At 38.9% G+C, this 5,147-nt stretch overlaps 1 long non-coding RNA gene across 1 annotated transcript in view; it reads left to right on the plus strand.

Moving 5' to 3' along the window:
* Nucleotides 1-3,161, plus strand: part of LOC118156671 — a 14,118-nt gene extending 10,957 nt beyond the window's left edge. The window contains exons 2-3 of the long non-coding RNA XR_004746372.1: nucleotides 1,775-1,982; nucleotides 2,592-3,161. This is a non-coding gene — a long non-coding RNA (uncharacterized LOC118156671). The remainder of the gene's footprint in view (nucleotides 1-1,774; nucleotides 1,983-2,591) is intronic.
* The last annotated feature ends 1,986 nt before the right edge of the window (nucleotides 3,162-5,147 follow it).

The following is a 5,147-nucleotide window of genomic DNA, read 5'->3' on the forward strand; positions in this document are numbered from 1 at the left end:
CTGAACCATATTCTTTGGAATGCAACTCCCATACAAGCTTGCCCTTCTTTTTTATGAAACATGCAGTCTATAATTAGCCCCTGTCTGCCAAGAAGCTTTGAAGAAAGTTCTATTAACACCTCCTTTTCCACCTGACCACTTTGTCCATATGTACAATGAGTTGTTTTTATGTGCTTCCATGCAGAAAGAACAAACATTATGGCAACTTGTCTGGAGACTTTCTTTAGAGGAAGGCAAGGATCAAACAGAACAGAAGAAAAAATCCTATTGGAAAACACAGAGGGTACAGACTTGTGTGAACAGTGAACATCTTGTGCCTAATCAAAGGGACAGATACTCCCCTGAGATTTCATTCAATCCGAGCTGCCATGGCCAAAATCCCAGAATCAGAGCAAAAACATCGATGCAAACACCATGGCTATAGGTCCCACAGGACAAATTCATTTGCATGCTTTTGAACAAGATGGAGCAGAAACAGAAACAAAGTAGCACTACCTTGTAGAGACATGCTTCTTTTATAATGAGCAAAGAGATCAAGAATAATTAGAAAAGATAAGTGGCTTAGCATGTTAACTGTCTCCCCAGGAGAGTGCAATTAGTGTCTCCTTTGGAAACCCAAAGGCATGAGTCTCCTCTTAGTTGCAGCTGTAAACTCAGTTGCTGCTCTGTACATCTTCAAGGTACTCAGCACTTTGCAGTGCCCTCAGCTTATCTCTATTGGCTTTGCATCTGACTGTAAATTCCATCATGGAATAAGCTCCATAAACATGCCAAGTTAATATAAATCGATACGAAACTGAAACAGTTCAAAAGTGTTTTGCTCCTGAACGTACCAAAATGATACACTAAACAAAGCTTTTTCTTAAAGAACACCAAATGCTAATCACTATACATTTATGCTCCCCAAATACTCCTGAGTGATAAAAGAAGCAAAGGCACTTTCAGATTTTGGTAATTGTGCTCTACAATGGCCACAGGTCATTAACTTTTCAGGTCAAGAGCCCAGAGCTACATATGCAGCTTTTAAAGCATACAGAAATGTTGCCTTGAAACAATCCATGAAGAAAGCTTTGCTGGGGTAGGGTGGTTGGAAAGGTCTGCCCAGTAATCAGGGCTCAGAAGACCAAGTGAAGACAATAAAATAGGTACAGAGAAGGTAACTGCAGTGTTACAGACTTGCTAAGTGGAGGAAAATAAAAGTTTTCAGGTCACTGGCTTCTCCATCCAGTCCTTTCAGGTAAACAACCTGTACCAAGGCTTTCTCTATCCTTTGCCCATATGTCTCCTTTTTTTCCCTTCCTTCTTCTCCAGCTGGTACTTCCATTCTCAGGCCTGTATTCACTTCACAGCATTGTTCCATATCTCATCCTGCCTTTTATCTGCTGTGTTTCTCCTCACTTACACTTTATAAAAAATATTTATTGATAGTCCCCTCCTCCCAACAAATTCTCCTTTCTTTCTAAACCGCTCTCCATAATTTACATCACATTTGATACCTACACACTGTTCCCTCCCTTCCTTCCTCACTCCCTGCCTCTGTTTCATCTGTCCTGATGATGGACTGTGTGCTGTTAAAGACCATTTAGGACTTCATGCCATTCAACCCTCCTATTCACAGTAATATAATAAAAATGGTTACAAGCAAGCACTGATATCTTTACTTTCTGCAGGTCCATCTGTAACTTTACCAGAAAACTGAATCTTGGCTATATGCTAAAGATGCACCTTTAACCCATACATTTTCTATTTTTACCCTCTTATTTTCACCTTCCAGATTATGGGCAGCCTTGTAACAACAACATCTACTGATATGGTCCATGTAATTATTTAACAGGGTCCAGAAACTCCTCGACTATCCAAAATAATCCTCTGTCTGGTTCAGCCTGCTGGCTGAGAGGACAAGTATCCAGCTGCTTGCACTAAGACCACAGGAAGACTGAGGGGGACTAGATCTGGTTGCTTTTCCTCCAAACTTCAGCAAGGTGGGAGAGACACCTGATCTAGGCCCTCCCTGTTCTCTTCAAGTGCAGGGAAGTCCTGAATGTATTGCAGCATCACATACCACCTTTTCAAAGGTGCATGTACTGCTGATGAAAACTGTTCTTGCCACTGGATTTGAGTGTGGGGAAGACGTTCAGACCTCCAGCTTGCAGTATATATGTGCTAAGAGCATTACAAAATCCATGGGAGAAAATTATTTTGTGACCTTCATGGAAGTGTACAAATGGGAGACACTGGGTGCTGAATTTAGCACCCTCCAGGCCTGCAAGAGAACTTTTAGACCCAGGAGTAAAACTGGCTGCTGCATTTCTTGCCCCAGTCCTCCCAGTTCGGCTGAGGCACTGCAGAGTCTCCATACTCCATGCTGTATCTATAGGACAGCAGAGGGAAAGGGAGGGAAAAACCACTGGCCAGGGACCAGTGTACTCCCTGTGTAGTTCAGCAGCATGACTATGAGACAGTGGTTAACATGGCTGCTGATTTCCAGCTTGTGATTTAATTCCATAGCATATCAAAGAGTTACCTAACTTCCACCAGTTTTGTTGAGTATATGCTAGATCTCCACATCATTGTTCATTTTCTATTGGGAGGATTATAGCATGTCTCTGGATAACATTCCTAGGAATAAGCATAGAAAATTTGCCAGCTGAGTTCCCACAGAGATATGAGCCTGACTTGGAACTTAACACTTGCTCTACCTGCTCCTATATGTTCTGCGTAGTGAACAACTTATTTCTTCAGCAGTTCTTGAAATCACTTCAATATTGTTATTTGCCAATATCACCAGGAGAAACAAAGGCAGAATTTACCAATTGCATTTTGCAGTCAAAGGAAAGATGGAAGCAAACTAGTAAAGAAAAAGAGAGACATAGCCCTTTTTAAAAAGGCATTCACTCATTTAAGTAACTGAGTGACATTGCCAGGAGGTACAGGCATGTATTGGCAATCTTGATGCCTGGCAGGTAAAAAGAGTGGACATTTTCTTACCCTGTGGAAGTCCTTTATAGGTCATGAACTCTAAATTTATCATCATCAGACACCACACACTGGCTTTTCTTGAAGAAAGAATGAATATAGAACATTTTCTCAAAGCTTCATTATATTTCACTTAGAACATGATTGAACTTCACTGCAAATGATATTTACTCTTCATAGCCTTGTTTTTTACTTTTTATTTTATTTTATTTTATTTTATTTTTTAATCTTACTCACAGCATACTGCTTTATCCACAAATAAACTTTTATTTTGAGTCAGGGGAATAGAAATATGTGCTTCACATCAGGACTGAAATACACCTGCAAGTTAATGGGCAATGTAGCTTTTTTTTTGTTTGTATATATGACCAAAAAAAAAAATGGTCACGATACAAGATTCTGGAATAACAGTTTTAATGGTGGGGAAATTGTATATGAATGAATGTTGAGTACTGAGAATGCTGGCCCACAGATGTGCAGAAAATCTTGATTCATATTTGCATGTAAAAATTTTCTGAAAGCTTTCCATCACATAAATCTCAACCCAGAATTCCAATGGGGAAAAAAAAAAAAAAAAAAAATCAAGCAAAAGCACCATAGATGAACTGGAGAAAAAAATAAAGATGTGAAACTTTATATACAACAACTTCTATAAACAAAAAATACTGAAAGTTTCCCCTTTCATAAAAAGGAATGGGGAAAAAGACTGAACCTCTACTTCTATATCTAACAATTCATATGTAATGTGCACTTAAGCTTTTTATTATTATTATTATTTAACTAGTTGCTTTACTAGTGGTTAAACAGGTGTGGCTCAGAATAAAGTGAAAGACAGTTGTTGGCTTCGGTAAGCAGCCATTTTGTGTTAACAATGACAAGATTAACAGCAAGAGAATCAGAGGTGGAGTTTTTTGAAAGCTTGTCAGATTTTTCTTTCACGTAAGCAAAGCAATGTGTGGGTGGTAGAAAACCAACCCTTGCTATAGGCAAACTTGAGAAATTTAAACCTGGAGTTAAGAATTAGTTGCCTACACTTTTTATTTTTTATTTTTTATTTTTGTCATTTTTCTATTGTTGTGATTGACTAAACAAGAATCTAAGGCACATAATCCATTTGCAGATAAAGAATCTACTAGTGTCTTTAATCAACACCAAAGAAATCTCAAGATCTTACAAACTGGCTTTCACTGACTGTCTAAAATTTCATCTGCTTCTCTAATGCTGAACTCCCCTGATTTTGTCATCTGATCTGGAAGGTCATGAGATCATACGTGTTTGTGGCATCAGTAGTACTTGTTTGTTCAAGCAGACGAAATACTGCCATTGGGCTGTAGTATATTTTAATTAATTGTTGTAATACATAAAGGGAGCGCTAGAGGTTTATACAAATGTTATGTTCCCCCAACAGACATACTGATGGTATTGTAATTATTTTCCAAACTGAAATTATATAGGTACCCATGGGATTGACATAATTAATCACAAGAATAACCTGGTATATCTAATGTCAGAGGCTTATACTTTGCTTGAAACTGGAAGTAAGGAGCTTTGGTGATTTTTATTTATTCTGAAATTAATGATCCAACTTTAGCTCAGTTTAGCCAAGTTAGTGTTTTGTTCCTTTACAGCTTTGGTAGAAGTTTGTAAAGAATTTAACTTTGATGTCTTGAGTCATAAATGCTGCCAACTCTTGAGAGCGTGCTCAAGTTTCTACACCTCAGTAATTACCTGGAAGTCAACAGCAATACCCGTGTGTCTAAATCTTGGCAAGTTTCATTCCTGAGACACCTTAACAAGCCAAATGATTTTCTAAAGTGTCAAGCAATTGGTGGTTACAATATGCTTCTGCAAGACATCATTAAAAACACAGACATTGTCCCTAAAGCCTTTTACCCCCTACTAAAAAAAAAGTGTTCCTAAAGGCAAAGTGACCGCAACATGGCAGCTTCTCCAGCCAGAGCTGGGACCCAGGACTTCAGCTCTCTTCTCAGTGCCCTGAACCCAACACCTGAATAGTTAGTTTTGGGGATATGTGCACACAATAAAGAGTCAGGATAAATCTGAGGGTGCAACTGGACAACACAACTAAGCCAATGTAGCATCTAGCTGCCTCCAGAATGGCCAGACCTGCTGCCTATGCCTACTTGGCACATTAGGCTGATATGGCCAGG

This window comes from Oxyura jamaicensis, chromosome Z (genome assembly GCF_011077185.1).
Source record: "Oxyura jamaicensis isolate SHBP4307 breed ruddy duck chromosome Z, BPBGC_Ojam_1.0, whole genome shotgun sequence".
Taxonomy (NCBI): Eukaryota; Metazoa; Chordata; class Aves; order Anseriformes; family Anatidae; genus Oxyura; species Oxyura jamaicensis.